The sequence below is a fragment of the Pongo abelii genome, chromosome 1 (genome assembly GCF_028885655.2).
Source record: "Pongo abelii isolate AG06213 chromosome 1, NHGRI_mPonAbe1-v2.0_pri, whole genome shotgun sequence".
Taxonomy (NCBI): Eukaryota; Metazoa; Chordata; class Mammalia; order Primates; family Hominidae; genus Pongo; species Pongo abelii.
The window spans coordinates 100645592-100661822 of record NC_071985.2 but is presented as its reverse complement, the minus strand read 5'-3'; the positions used below and the strand labels follow the sequence as shown (position 1 = coordinate 100661822).

At 42.9% G+C, this 16231-nt stretch overlaps 1 protein-coding gene across 2 annotated transcripts in view; it reads right to left on the bottom strand.

Moving 5' to 3' along the window:
• OTUD7B (OTU deubiquitinase 7B) overlaps positions 1 to 16231 on the bottom strand; it is a 128735-nt gene that overhangs the window by 66113 nt on the left and 46391 nt on the right. Inside the window, exon 1 of one of the 2 annotated variants that reach the window (XM_002810297.4) lies at positions 3516 to 3688. The exons of the other annotated variant lie outside the window; for it this stretch is intronic. The gene's annotated coding sequence lies outside the window, so the exon portion shown is untranslated. Of the gene's footprint in view, positions 1 to 3515; positions 3689 to 16231 lie in introns of those variants that run through there. 2 annotated transcript variants of the gene reach the window in all.

Here is a 16231-nt window from a genome sequence, read left to right as displayed (position 1 = left end):
CTGAGTTCCTGAACCAAAGAGCTCAATATTTCTCATTAAATCCGTCCTTTGTTCAAGGACCTACAATGATTCTATTGACCCTTCTATCAACACCCAACAGAGTCTGGCTTCTGAGTCCCCTCCACCCTCTTGCCTGCTCTACCCATGACTTGCCCAACCCACATTCTCTACAGTCACTCTCATATATTCCCCCTACTCACAACTTAGTCATTCATACCATCATTGCACACTGTACATTCTATACTTTCTGTTTGGAAGATCCTTTCTTTTGTTTTATTCCCAACACAATAACTATTTCATTTACTTGAATGCTCACATTTTACAGATAAGGAAAAGAAGTTAACTTGTCCAAGGTCACATGGTAAAAAGTAGACCCAAGGTCTGAACGAAGACCCATCTAACTCAATAGCCCATACCTCTTTATGACTCACCCATAGCCTCCCAAGTCCATTTCAAAATTTACTGACTCAGAAATCTCCCCAATTTATTTCACTGATTCTTACTTTGTTACTTCAAGTCTTCTCAGCCCTTACATACTTATCAGCACGTTAAATTTGCTTTTGTCTATATGTTGTTTCCTAAATGTTAAAGCTTATAATAGTCTGCCTTGCCATATTTATATACTACGTTTCCCATCCACCCTCAACCCCAAGAGCAAAGACACATGTCTTTACATCTTTTATACCTCCCTAAAGCCTGTCACTGGAGCATGGAGACTGCTTTATCCAGAGAAGTGTTCAATCATTACTCAGCAAGGATGTCTTATTTAAAAACAAACAAACAACTCCCTTCTATTATATTAAAAAGTCAACTGAATTCAGGCATTCATGAGAAAAACTGCCCTGTATCTATCTTCCAGTTACACAAATTTTTAATTACCTGAATTTATCAGAGGCTACAAAAAAGATTCCACAGTCTGCTATTCCACAGCTCCTAAGTTCCCATAGGAAAGATACTGCTGAGGTCACATTTCAAAGCACTGTTTAAGGATTTTCCCTTTGGTGGGATGAGTGTTTAGGGTAAGGAGAGTTGCTACTCATACACACGTACACATACACTATAATGGCCAGTATCTTTTAGCATGCTTAAGATACTCAGGAGCTCCAAAACTTTGACAAGTGGCACTTAGTGCCCTCATAACAATCAGAATACTTATTTTGGTTACATACATTGAATCTCAAAATTGCAAATAAAGCCTCCTGAGAGCTAGGAATAGTGGTTGACTACCAGGCAGCTCTCCACTCATTCCTAGGCTTGATCCCCATGCCCTGGAATAAAGTATGCAGTTCAACTTAGGGAGTTGCTAGATGCAGACATAAATAGAATTTACCCAGGTATCATCACTAATATTGGCACCAATCATCTCACACAGATCAAAACAATTATTGATCATCAACAGATTCTGGGAAAGGTGTATGTGGTTTTTAAAAATTAGATTTTTGTCTCCAGATTAAATCTTCTTTTAAATAGGGGTCTCAAAAGAAAGATTAAACAAATAAAGCTTTGGGAAATTCTCCAAGTTGTTGGCAACATAAGGCCACTAAAGGCCACCTAATGATTAGCATTCATTACCAGTCACCAGGCCTTATACAAGTCAGTAGATAGCCAGCTCTTGCTTTGGCAAAGTTTTACATTTTTTTCTGAGGGAGTCTTCAGTATTAAAAGCAAGAAATAAGTCAAATAAGGCAACGACAATAAAAATTAGTTTGGCAACTATCTTCCTTCCATCTTTCCTTCTATCTTGAAAGTGTAATGTCCAAAGCAGATATCTGTTCAGTTCTAAATTATTCATGTTAACGGATAATTACTGGCAGAAAGGTGGGGATAATCAAAAATGGGGGTAAAATCGAAAAAATCTATTTTGATTTTGGAATATATGTTTTCAGCATATTTACCTTCATTATTCCTAGTATGAGCTAATATTTGCATTCATTTGCAATCTCTAAGTACATAGTAACTGGCCACTTTGTCAGGGAGGTGCTCTGAGGCAAGCTGGGTCAATAGTGGAAATTAGAACGGTCGGGTATTCAGCCTGCAGAGGAGCAACATCAAGTTCATTTATTTTACAGTTTTGTTCAGCCTTCAAAATATCAATAGACGAGCACAGCAGGTTGGTTACTAAACGTTAAAAGAACTACTTGAAAAACAATGAAGACAAAGAGTATAATTAATTCTTCATTGTTTGCACATAATGTATTTGTAAGTTATACACAGCAAATATTTAACTACCTCTGATTCTCCCTAGCCACCCAGCTTCCGTCCCTGAAGTCTTCTCCCCATCAGGAATGCAATCTCATTTAGTAGGAAGAAAATTTTCTACATGTTTTCAGAAGTTACATAGCATAGAAACTGTTTTTTAAATATTTAGGGGTTAGCAACTCTTTAGAGCCAGTCTTACCGCCACCTCTTTCTCTATTCTGTCCTTTTCCACCTTTGAAATAGATTCTGAAAGACAAAGGGATCCAGCCTCCTCAAAAATCTCCTAAATATACAGTACTAGAGGCCAAAGACTGAAAAATTAGCAGCCTGTGAATTTCTAAGCAAAGCGTTACGTAGTACGTATAAAAAGATAAGGAAAATAAAAGTCAACGTCCTGCTAATTCTAGGCTTTGCATTCATGACAAGCTGCCTGAAAAGTTTGTGGGGAACTTCTTCCATAAAATTCCACCAGTCAGTTTCTACTTTCAAATTTTTACATCTTTATTGTGCCCAGAGAAGCCACCTAGGTTAGACAGAAAGACTACCACGAGGTGGGAGAAAGAGACTCTGAGCGCTGGTCCTTGTGAGCCGACAAGCTAAAAATACGCCGGCCCAGTAAACAAATCCCATTCCATCCCGACCGGAGCCACACCGTTAACCTAGTAATTATGAGAAGAGTGAGATCACGCAGCCCCCGGCTTACTCATCACCAGCTTCTAAAGTTTCCATCGGCTCATGGCAACTTTTATTTTTTCTAAAGTTCTTAGGACTGCCCTAGAATCCGTCAACCTCCGTCTCTCTCTCTCACACACACACACACACACACAAACACACACACACCTTTTTCTCGCCTTTCCTCCATTACTGTATGCACCTTAGTTTGGCTATCAATAGAAGAATAAGCTTTTTTGCTTTTCATTTTAGTATTATACTGAGATTTTAAATGAACTTTATCCTACTGTGGGGATAATACACTGCATCTTAATCACCTTAAAACTCCACCATCCCTCCCGAAAGTCTAGCTGACAAGGGGGGACCGTCCAAACTGGCCAGCACAGCTCAGGAAGGGAGGCCGGGAGCTGGAGAGCGAGGGGTAGGAACGTAGGACGCAGGTGAAAGGGAGGAGGAAAGGTTGGGACGAAGCAAGGAGCAGTCAGAGCGAGAAAGGAGTGCCGAGGGGAGATGGCTTCGGGTGAAATAGATTCAGAAAGGAGAAAGGGGACAGTGGCGATCTGAGGAGCAGAGTTTGCAAGTCTGAGAAGCCGGGAGGGGCGGGAGCAGACGGGGGACGGTGTCAAGACGGGGGGCTCCGTTACCCTCGCGGCTCCCGGGGCAAGGCCCTAGGCCGGGGCGGAGCGCGGGGCCCGGCCGCCTCTCCTCATTCCTCGGCAGTGACCCCGGGGTCCGGCCGGCCCCTCCCCCGACGGCGATGGAGGTAGAGGCGGTGGTGGAGACTGCGACCGCAGCTGTTGCTCCGCACGGGATCTGGAGCTGGAGCCAGAAGGGACTGATCGGGACTGGCCTTCCCCAGTGGCTTTTTGCCCGCTCCGCACCCTGTCGCCACTCCGGCTCCAGCGGCTGGTTCAGGATCGGTGGCTTTCGGCTGTCCGGCCGGAAACAGGCGCCAGTTTCCGGCCGGAGCGGGTTGGTGGTGACACCCAGGCCGCCCCCGGGCCTCCACCCGCTCCGCCCCGTCGCAGCCCCGCCTTTAGCGCCGCTCCCCAGGCTGCGGCCAGTTTGGCGCCTGCCCCGCGCGTGACCCCGTGTTTTCCCGACCCGCGTCCCTAAAGCTCCTGGTCTGGAGCATTCTTGAACAGGAGTTGGAGGAGTACGGGGTGGACTCTTAGGACTCTGGGGTAGAATCAATTGGCTACAGCCGTTGGGAAGGAGCTGAAAGGGGTGGAGTAGTTGTAGAAAGGCGAGAGAGATGAAAATACTTCAGAATGAAAAGACTGAAATTGTAGTAACTCTACACAATCATTCTGGAGTGACCGGAGGAAAATTAGCTTCTTCCAGACCAGTCTCCACCCAATTATATATTTCTCTTGTTCCTTCACTCTTGAAGTGAACATATCCTTCTCTGTAAACACTCAGTATTTGTATACTTGCATAACAGTGATACCCTGTTGATACATCTGCTTTAGACTGCTAACAGTAAAAAAAAACTTACATAGTGCGTTTGTTATGTCTTCTAGTGCGTTTGTTATGTCCTTTAAAACATTATGGCATAATTCAAACATGTATTATATCCCTGTGATGTGTATCACTGTGCTCAGTGATACAGGGGGATACAAAAATTAACAAGACATAATCCCAGACATCAAAGGTTTTACAATTTAGTAAAATACATAAAACTATATTATATGTAGCAGAACTTGTATGTGTCCTACGTGAGTGACAATGAGCTATGTCTATGAGAACATAATAAGCCATCCCTCTCACATAGTAGACCTTCCATATTTGTTGAATTAATGAATAAATATTAGGCCTGTGTGGACTGTTTCAAGAAAGAAAGGCCATTTAATAAATACCTCTTTATGACAAACACAAAACGATGCCAACCCCAGCTATACTCTAACAAAAGACATTTGAAATTTTAATTCAGATTCCTAACATTGTAGCACCTGGTCTGCATATTCAAAATAATGTTTATTGTCTAACTGTGCCCATTATGCCTATGTAAAAACAAATATTCTAGTCAACTTTTCTTTCCCCTCACTTCTTCCTCAGTTTCTAAAGGGGAGGCATGGGGCATAGACATTTTAGAATTGTCTAGCTCAGAATAGGAAACTGACACCTGAAACAGGGAAACTTCCTAGACAGCTATATCTCTTAGGGATACACCTGGGTTTACAATTGAAAATTTAGGGCTGGGCCCAAGGCTGTCCATACATACTAAAGCCAAACAAGTCAGAGTGCCTTGCATGGGGGCATATCCAAGACATACAATACAGGTTGACAAGTAAAGCCATTTGGCCTGGGCTTCAAGCATATAGGGACCACAAATTTTAGCTACCGTTTAGTGGTAAATTTAAGGAGGAGAGCAGGATGAGATTTGGTCACCTAAATTGACTCTAACTGAACTCTAACTGAACTGAACTGGAAGGGTACGGGGGTGGACGCTTGGGACTCTGGGGTAGAATCAGTTGGCTACAGCCGTTGGAAAGGAGCTGAAAGGGGTGTCATTCTAGAAAGGTGAGAGGGATGAAAATACTTTAGAATGAAAAGACTGAAATTCTAGTAACTCTACACAAGCATTCTGGAATGATTGTGACAACAATCACTGACCACACCTACCCTTTGCTAGTTAAATCTGAGATGGGAGCACAGATCTGTAGAAGAGGAGCCTCAAAATCTGAAAGTTGCCTTGTTTCACCACAGCTGTCCAGAACCAGGTTATACCCATATAAATATGTCTTTCTAATCTTAACGCCACTGCCACAGACTTAATAGAACCAGGCGTGGAGCTCAAAGGCACTCTACCCTCAATATAAGACAGACTTTTTCTTTTGGCAGTGACCATAGAAAGTCTCCAGATTTGAAAGCTGGGCCAAGTTGCTGGTCAAAGTCATTTAAGTGACCACACTTTATAGGCTTGCCTGGAAATTTAGGGGCCAGGAAGTGATGGGGTCGCAGTTGCTTTGTGCCTATTTCTTGCTCTGACCATCCATCATTCATTGTTGTTTGTGCAGTTGCTCAATGGGCTGCTTGTCTTTGGTCAGCTCAGGCTGTGTGGGTAGCAGTGTGGTCAGCTGGGCTGGGAGCCAGGCCACCTGGGTTCTGGTCCCAGCTCAACCAGTCCCTAATCCATTAAGTGACTCCCTTCCCATTCCTGTGTGTCAGTTTCTCTGCCTAGAAACTAGAGGCTTCTTCTCTAGTCATATGTAGCCATTTAGGCTGGCACTAGGTTGGATGCTCAGAGGCAGCTGTTTAATGTAGACGTTGGCAGCAGCCAGAACACAGTTGACTATTTCTTGCTGCTAGGTAGAATAGTAAGGGAAAAAAGGTAAAAGCACCAGAGAAAATCCTACCGGTGTACACAGGGCCACACACCCTCAACTGCTATTCTCTCCAAAGTTCTTTTCCACCCTAGAGATCTGTTTTTGTTTACTCATCTTAGCAATTCAAGGGCTGCTTCAAGGAGCTCCCTGAGTTTTTACATCACTTTAAGCAAGAGCAGAAAAACCAGAGCTTTGCATTTCACCAGAGAAACTAAAAAGAGAGACTATTTCAATACTGAGGCTAATGGCTAGAGTTGGGGAAAGTGTTCAGAGAAAGGTTGTAGCTAGGCAGGGAAAAAAATTATTTACGTTTATATGCTTTTGTGGTGGAAAAGAAAACCAAACTTAAATAACTTCCTTTCCACTGCCACCAATATAATTTAGACCATTGGTTCTGGGGAGTTTTTAAAAACTACATATTATACATGCCTAGGAACCTCAGACTGACGCAGAATTCTTTCTTGGAACTGAAGACCATGAATCTATATTTTTAAAAAAAATATCTAGGGCTCGACTGGGCGTGGTGGCTCACGCTTGTAATACCAGCATTTTGGGAGGCTCAGCCTCCCAAATCCCATGATCAGCAGGCGGATCCTGAGGTCAGGAGATTGAGACCATCCTGGCTAACACGATGAAACCCTGTCTCTACTAAAAATACAAAAAATTAGCCAGGCAAGGTGGCGGGCGCCTGTAGTCCCAGCTACTTGGGTGGCTGGAACAGGAGAATGGCGTGAACTCGGGAGGCGGAGCTTGCAGTGAGCCGAGATCACACCGCTGCACTCCAGCCGGGCAACAGAGCGAGACTATATATATATATATATATATATATATATATATATGGCTCAGCCAGGCATGGTGGATCCTGCCTGAAATCCCAGCACTTTGGGAGGCCAAGGCAGAATGGCTTGAGCCCAGGAGTTTGAGACCAGCCTGGGCAATATAGGGAGATCCCATTTCTACAAAAATAAAAAAAATTAGTCAGGCATGGTGGTGCATGCCTGTGGTCCCAGCTACTAGGGAGGCTAAGGTGGGAGGATCACTTGAGTCTGGGAGATCGAGGCTCAGGGAACCATGATTGCACCACTGCACTCCAGCCCTGGGTGACAGAGAGAAAATGTCTCAAAAAAAAGCTGTGTGAGGGGAAGTTTCATAATGTTAAACACATTCCTACCCTATAACCTAGTAATTCCACTCCCTAGGAATTTACCCAATAGAAATGAAATATATGTGTACACAAAAAACTTAGACGTGAATGTTCACTATAGCTTTATTCATAATAGCTCCAAACTAGAAACATTTTAAATGTTCACCAACAGAAAATTTGTTACTTATATTGTTCTTACAATGGAGTACAATTTTAAAAAACAAATGATCATTAAACACAACAATATGAATGAATCTCAGACTCATTTGTGGTGCAAAAAAAGCCATTTATGTGAAATTCAGGAACAGGTGAACATAATCTTGAAGATAAAAATCAGAACTGTGGTTACCTATTAGGGGGAGGTGAAGATCAAATAGGAAGGGACATGAGGGAACTTTCTGAGGTGATGAGAATGTTCTGTGTCTTGACAAGGATGGCTGTTACACACAGACATCAAATTGTATACTTAAGATCACTATATGTGAATATTACCTCAATTTAAAAAAAAAATCCAGGGTTTCTTGATAACATTTAAACAGGTTAAACATTTACATTTACTTGTGGGTTATTTCATTGATATTTGCTTCACCCATCAGATTCTGATGCTCCATTAGCTAAGTTTACCATTTTATGTATAGTACCTAGCATAGTATCTGACCCATGACAGTCATTTATTAAATATCTAGTAAGTGAATGAATGAATGAATGAATTGGCAGCCAGTTGGCAGTTGAAAGCATTGCTTTGGTAGACTATTATTTCATATTTAGCATCTTGTAATAGTATAGCTGAGCCTCCCTAATCCCAGGCCCTCTATCTGCTTGCACACCAGTGCTAAGATTATGGTTCCTAAATTCTTTTTTTTTTTCTTTCTCTTTTTTTTTTTTTTTTTGTTTTTTTTGAGATGGAGTCTGGCTCTGTCACCCAGGCTAGAGTGCAGTGGTGCAATCTCGGCTCACTGCAACCTCCGCCTCCCAGGTTCAAGGAATTCTCGTGCCTCAGCCTCCAGAGTACCTGGGATTACAGGCACGTGACACCACGCGCAGCTAATTTTTGTATTTTTAGTAGAGATGTTGGCCAGGATGGTCTTGAACTCCTGACCTCAAGTGATCCACCTGCCTTGGCATACCAAAGTGCTGAGATTGCAAGCATGAACCACCATGCCCAGCCACTTCCTAAATTATTTCATGGATGTTTTCTCTCTTTTCAAAAACTCTAGCAAAGATGTTGGTTGCTTAACCAATGTCCATCCTTCTTCTTCCTCCATGCCTATATAACCTTGATTAGGTTCAGGTAACAAGCCTGCTGTACACGGCTTCAGGGGAGATTGGCCTCAGTAGAGGGGGTGGGGGCTGAGTGGGAGGAACACGGGTGAAACACTAATGGATCATGGGGCTCCCTTCCCCTTGCCAGTGCTTGATCTAGGCATGTGATAGAGTTCTGACCAATTCGAAATGTGAGAAAATCCGCTGGAGGCTTTTGGGAAAGACTTCTTTACTCTTACAAAGAGATGAAAAGAAAGTATAAATTATTTTCCTCTGCTGCTGAAAGTTGTTGGATTTGGAAATGTTGTGCTGGTCAGAGGCCAGACTGACATACTAAGGATGACAGAGCAAAAATATTAAAAGAATCTGGGTCTTTGGTGCCCTGCTGAATTAACCAATCCCAGAGTGGTCCAACTTGAAATTCTTGTTATATGAGATAAATGCATCTTTCTTATTTTTTGAGCCATTTCAAATTTAGTCTTTCTATTACTTGTAACCAAAATAATCTCAACTAATAAAATGTCATCAACAATACCTCAATGTCAATGGATAAACTGCAAATTCCTTAATCTCCTTTGTAAGAGGGAGCCCAGCCTGGTCTTAACTCCATTTCTACATTTGTATTCTACTTCCTTAACCACCAGTGGTGTGCTAGTAAATATTAACAACCGGTTCTCCAGGGTGAAAAAGCCCTGATTTGTAGCATTTACTAATTTTCTTTCTCTTTTCTTTTCTTTTCTTTTTTTTTTTTTTTTTTTGAGACAGAGTCTCGCTCTTGTCACCCAGGCTGGAGTTCAGTGGCACAATCCTGGCTCACTGCAACCTCTGCCTCCCGGGTTCAAGCTTCTCCTGCCTCAGCCTCCTGAGTAGCTGGGATTACAGGCACCCACCACCACGCCCGGCTAATTTTATATTTTTAGTAGACATGGGGTTTCACCGTGTTGACCAGGCTGGTCTTGAACTCCTGACCTCAGGTGATCCGCCCGCCTCGGCCTCCCAAAGTGCTGAGATTACAGGAGTGAGCCACCATGCCCAGCCCGCAGTTACTAATTTTCATGGTGCAAATATTTCTACCACTGATAATTTCATGCTACCAATGTGATGTTGCTGAACAAGGAGCTGAGAAATGTGCAGTCAGCTCTAGCAAGTCAATAAGAGACAGCTTGAGCTAACTCCAGCAAACCACCATGTAACCACCCAACTGTCTCCCTTGTCTCTAAGTTTTCTCTCTGGAGAGAGTTCAAGGCCCAATCTGTATCACCTCCTTTTAAAGTCTTCATGTTAAATCCTAAACTATAAATGTCTGTATCAGTCAACTGGAATTTAGCAATTGCCTTGAACTGTTAATTTTCACAAGTATTTGCTCATAAGTGAACCACTTAATCAATTAATGAAAAACACTTAGCAATAATAAAAATGTCAAAAGAGAGGAGTTTAGTGACACCATCTTACCTTCCTGCACTCCCTAAAGTGTTCCTAGGATTAGGCATTAGGAGAACTCCTAAGAAGAAAATTCCTGCCTCCAGGCCCTAAAATCACTGGAGGTGCTTTATTGTAAATAAGATTTATCAGCTCCCAATTATTGCAAGTAACAGTTTCCGGGAGAGCTGGGTTAAGAGATTAAAAAAGGGCAGTTGGCGAGATTGGGTGTGTTTCTAGTATGGTCCTGACAAATCCCCTGAGGATGTAAGAATGGGCTTCTAAGGCCATTACAGGCCTAGCAACAAGTAGGTAAAGAAGCCAGTTCCTTAGGCTGTGAGGAGAGCAAGTGCTACCTTACCTAATTGGAATGCAGGTCAGGTGGGTCAGCTTCATCTCCACCTCACAGGTGACACACCCCAGGTTTGGAGGAAGCATGTACTTAAGACTACCAACACTTTAGCTCAGGCAATGAGGAGAGGCCTGGGAATGGAATGACGAAGTCACTCTGCCCCTGACTAGGTCAGCACTGGGAGGGAGGCCAAACTCAGGCTACTGGAAACTGACAGAGCATTCAGGGGATAGAAGATTGACACTACATCAGGCTCTGGTTATTGCTTTGGGGCATTTACTTGACACTCTCATTAACTCCCCTTTTTTCTTTGTGACTAATGGCCCAGGTTGACCTCAGCAGGTACCACATGCTAAGAACATTTCCTAAATTATAGACATGCTTTTTTTCCCCGCATCAGGGAGCTTTGGGGTTGAGTGACTATATCTAATTGGCATCTACTAGAATCTCTCACTGATGTGCCCTCCGTTTCCGTATTACTGTCCTGAGCAGCACTGTGGCTGTTTCCACGTTGCTTATGGTCTATGGACGAGCCTGCAGATCATAGCAACAACTCATAGAGATGTCAATGGAAGTCATTATTTTCAGTTGGAAAAAAATTTAGAATTGAAAAGTGTCACCACTACTTAGGTAACCTTCCTAGTTTAAAAAGAGATAAAATCCTGAGGTCCAAAGAAATTAGTGAAACAAGACCAAAAACTACGAAGGGATCCATGGATACGAGTAAAGTACTCTAGAAGCACCCAAGGGAAAAATATAAGAACTGAGGCACATTTAAAAATAAAACACTGCCTATAGTAGGAAAGAGGAAGGGAAACTGAGGGGCCAAATAATGAAAACAGGCAGAAAGAGGTCCCAAGTGCTAATCAAGGATGCTGGACCTGCAACACCTTTTAAGCAGACTAGCTGCCCCCAGAAAGTGCCCTTCCACTCCTTCCCTGGGCTGCAGATCACACACAAGTGGCAGCTCTCCTCTTACTTGCCAATATATGATGCTGCATCTAGTGTCATACTGCTTGCCTCCTTATCTAGACCTTCTATATGAGCAAAAAACACTCAGCAAAATGGGAATTAACGACGATTACATGAATTCTACTGATGTGTCTAAGCACCCACTATGTGTAAAGCATGCAAAGATGCAATCATTGCCCTTAAGAAGTTTTCATGAACAAGACTAGCAGTTAGAAGTCCAAATCCTTCTCTGCTTGACATGTATCTTTCATCTTATTCGGGAAAAAAGACCAAAGGTGTAAAGGACAAGGCAGCCTGTGACTGCAAACATTCATCCCTGAAAGGAGCTGAAAGGGCTGAGTCTTTCTGCCCCCACAGCATATTCTGTTCTTGGTTTCCTGCTTCCTACAAGACTTTCCTTTTGGTCTTTAGTTTCCTCCTCCCCTCTTTCTCTATATGAATGATATCTGCAGGCCTTTTTGCAGCAAACAGCTTCTAACACTCAGCAAGACAGTATGGTGGCTACCCCTAAAATTAAAGCACAGTCTAGTGAGTTGATGTTGCTCTAGCCTATTCCTATGGAATATCCCAATGCTAGACATACACACATCTACAATAATTAGGTTACACTGTGGACACAGTTGTTACTAGTGTCCCTGCTCAGAATCTAGGTTAGCATTTTTGTTTTAAGGTCTGAATCCATTGTCAATACCTCTACATTGAATCATTATATCTATTCCTTTCTCAATTCTCATTGCTACAATCCCCTAGCTCATTACCTCTGACCTAAACTATTGTAAAGTAACTCCACAACTCTCTCTTGCCTTTCCTGTGTCTCTTCTCCATCTACTCTTCACACCCTGCCTGAAACTAAGATCTGGTCACATCATTTCCCAGCTCAAAAGCCCCCAATTGTCTTTGTTTTGTTTGTTTGTTTGTTTGTTTGGAGACAGGGTCTTGCTCTGTTGCCCAGGCTGGAGGTCAGTGGCACAATCTCAGCTCACTGCAACCTCCTCCTCCCAGGTTCAAGAGATCCTCCTGCCTCAGCCTCCTGAGTAGCTGGAATTACAGGCATGGGCACCATGCCTGGCTAATTTTTGTATTTTTAGTAGAAATGGGGTTTCACCATTTTGGCTAGGTTGGCCTCGAACTCCTGACCTCAGTGATCCACCTACCTCGCAAGTGTTGGGATTACAGGTGTGAGCCACTGGCGCCCTGGCCCAGTTGTCCTTAAAGGGAAATTTATCTACTGCCAATAATAAAAATAATAGTAAATATTATTATCTTTGTTATCAGTATGCACATGGTTGGCACAATCCATCCCTAGGGGACTAAACGATTTCAGAGAGCTCATAGATTGCTCTGGGATCACTGTGTAACTGAGAAAGAAAAACTTGTTATTTAGAACGCAACCAGGCCAGGTGCAGTGGCTCACGCCTGTAATTCCAATACTTTGGGAAGCTGAGGCAGGAAGATCACTTGAGCCTAAGAGTTCAAGACCAGCCTGGGCCATGTAGTGAGACACTGTCTCTATAAAATTTTTAAAATTAGCCAGGTATGTGCCTGCAGTCCTGGCTACTCAGGAGGCTGATGAGAGAGGATCACTTGAGCCAGGGAGTTTGAGGCTGCAGTGAACTGAGATCGCATCACTACATTCCAGCCTGGGTGATGGAGTGAAACCCTGTCTCAAAAACAAAACAACACAATCAACCCCAACTGTAGCTGCCTACTTTTAAGGTAGGTGATGTAATTCATATCAGGGAAAGAATTCTTCACACTGCCTCCTAATAGAATTGGAAGAAGGGAATGGCAGGCCAGGTGCAGTGGCTCATGCCTGTAATCCCAGCACTTTGGGAGGCTGAGGCGGGTGGATCATTTGAGGTCAGGAGTTCGAGACCAGCCTGAATAACATGGTGAAACCCTGTCTCTACTAAAAATACAAAGAATTAGCCAGACATCGTGGCGTGCACCTGTAGTCCCAGCTATTCAGGAGACTGAAGCAGGAGAATCGCTTGAACTAGGGAGGTGGAGGTTGCAGTGAGCCAAGATCGTGCCACTGCACTCCAGCCTGGGTGACAGAGCAAGACTCCATCTCAAAAAAAAAAAAAAAAAAAAAAAAAAATTAAATATCTAGGCATATGCTGTATGGGCCTCTATTTGTACCCTTGCCCCAGGCCCCACAGAGTTAGAGGTAGGCCTATTTAAAATTAAAACTGCTTGAGACTAGAGACTATTAACAGAGAACTACTTAAAGGAAAATATGTTTCTCTGCTATTTCTGAAAAACTTTGATTACAAACTTAGATTTTTATTTAAAGCTACTGATTTATCTTGAAAATTTTCTCTGAAAGCCAAATAGGCCCCTATCATGTAATTATCTGTGTCTAAAATCACATTTCCCCCCAAAATGTTTGGTGCACCTAAATAATGACTGACACTTGTTGATTGCTTAGTTTCCAAACAGGGTGTGGATCTTTGCCCCTAACTTTATCTGGCCCTGTTCTGGTCTCTGCTGGGGCAGCGCCTTCCACCTTTTCTCCTCTGGTTGGTTCAGTCTCCATCCCCCTACTTCTGTTGGCTAGACTTCTAATAAAACAAAAGCAATTCATTTTTTGAGTACATAGTTTTAAAATTTTTCTGTTATTTTGAGGGTTTTTTTAATAGCAAATACATTGGCCCTTTTATATTTCTTTCTCTCAAAACACACACACCCCTAACAATTGTTTTTAAAATGAGTCAGATTTTCCCCCTTCGGGTCATATACTTCTAGTAGGAAACATGCTCCATTTTGCTATATCAGACAGTATTTTGTTAAGGCTTTTGATGTCTGTTTTTTTCCAGTGGCGGTGAGGAAAAAGGCAGGCCAGGTCTGGGCAGGGTCCTAGAGGCTGGGAGGATTGGAGTCAGGTTTTCACACACAGCAGCTGGGAGGGAACAGAGCCAGAGGGTGAATGTAAAACTATATTTGGGAGGTGTGGCAAAGGTTAATATTAATCTGGAAAAACGAGATCTTGTCATCTTACCAAGTTCAAGGGTCAAATTCAGAGCCAAAAATAGGATGAAGTCAGAGATCAGGAACTCAGTAAACCCAAGTCCAGTAGTTAAAGCAGATATGAGGTGAAAGGAACCAGTGCTACAGAGGGAAACAGGTGGAGCCCCAGATCTCTCTGTTATGGGATGAGTGAACCTGAACTAAGTCCACGTTGGATTTAATGAGAGAAGACACGACAGCACCAGCCCAGTGGAATCCAAGTTCTAGTGCTCAGTGAATACTTTTTGCACGATAAAATGGGTTTACTAATTAGTCAACAAGATTTATGAAGCATATATAAGATTCATTAAAATGTGCATATCACCAGCAAATTTAGCAGCTTTCCTAAAGAGAGGCAGAAGGGAGAAAAAAGGTGTGAATGTTAACATTTAAAATTCATTAACATTACAGATGCAGTGGTTACTCCAGACTTTCTCTTGACACTAAAACAACATCTAATCCAGTCATTTAGAATACAGCTTCTTATCCCAAAATGAAGAATAATCTAAACTCTCTCTTTCTCTCTCTCCTTAATCATTCTTCCTGCTTCCCAGCCTGAGCCTGGAACTTCTAATGGAAGTAATGGGTCAAGTCAAGACTAGTTCCACAGTCTTTAGCTGTGTCAAATACTGTAAAATCTCATGCTGGGCCAGGCACGGTGGCCCACGCCAGTAATCCCAGCACTTTGGAAGGCCGAGGCAGGTGGATCACCTGAGGTCGGGAGTTCGAGACCAGCCTGGCCAACATGGTGAAACCCCGTCTCTACAAAAAATACAAAGATTAGCCAGGCGTGGTGGCGCATGCCTGTAATCCCAGTTACTCAGGAGGCTGAGGCAGGAGAATCGCTTGCAACCGGGAGGCGGAGGTTGTGGTGAGCCAAGATCATGCCATTGCACTCCAGCCTGGGCGACAGAGCGAAACTCTGTCTCAAAAAAAAAAAAAAAAAAAAAAATCTCATGCTCAAGGTCTGAGGCAGCTGATCTGGCTGAGAGAGCAACTCCAGCCCTTGGTAACTGGGATTGTTGAAAAGAGCCGCAACCACATGTGATCACATGTGCAGAGCACACACTTCATGGCTTCAGGGTGTGTTTCCCAGCCTAGCGGTAGTGCCTCACCTGGGAGCTCATTGGAAATGCAGACAGGAGACTTGTGGGCATCAGGAGACACCACAAGCCATCTAATGACATCTTATCACTATGTCTCTAAAACAGGCTTCTGCAAGCCGCTACAACAGGTGGAAGTCTACTTGGGCCGATCAGTTAAGAGTCACTCTCCATTTATCCTCACTTTTATTTAACTCTTTAGTTAAATAAATCCCACCAGATTTATCTTATATCCAATGGTATGTATTTTTAAGAACCCAAGAGAAAAAAGAAACATCTCAAAGTGCCCTATTTACTAAAGAGCCCAAGGAGTCTCTTCACTCAGCAGCAGCCACAGCAACCACAGCAACAAACAGCATTAGCATCCAGTAAGGTCATAGTGTTTGCCACCATTGTGGCAAGAGATTTATCACAATTAAATGATCACTGGCAGTGGGGAACTGAGTACTAGAAAAAACAGAGAAATCCCTCTCACCTGGTATATGTTCTGAAAGCAGAATTAAGAAGTACTGACTTCAGATGCACAAAGGTGAATGTTAGTCACTAGACTACCCAGAATGGCTTTTATCAAAAACATGAAAGGTAAGTGTTTCCAAGAATATGGAGAAAAGGGAACCCAGCCCACTGTTTGTGGGAATGTAAATTTGTACAACCATTTTGAAAAACAGTGTGGAGTTTCCTCAAAAAATAAATATAGAATTACCATAAAATCCAGCAATTCAACTTCTGAGTACATATCCAAAGAAATCGAAATCAGTGCATCAAAGAG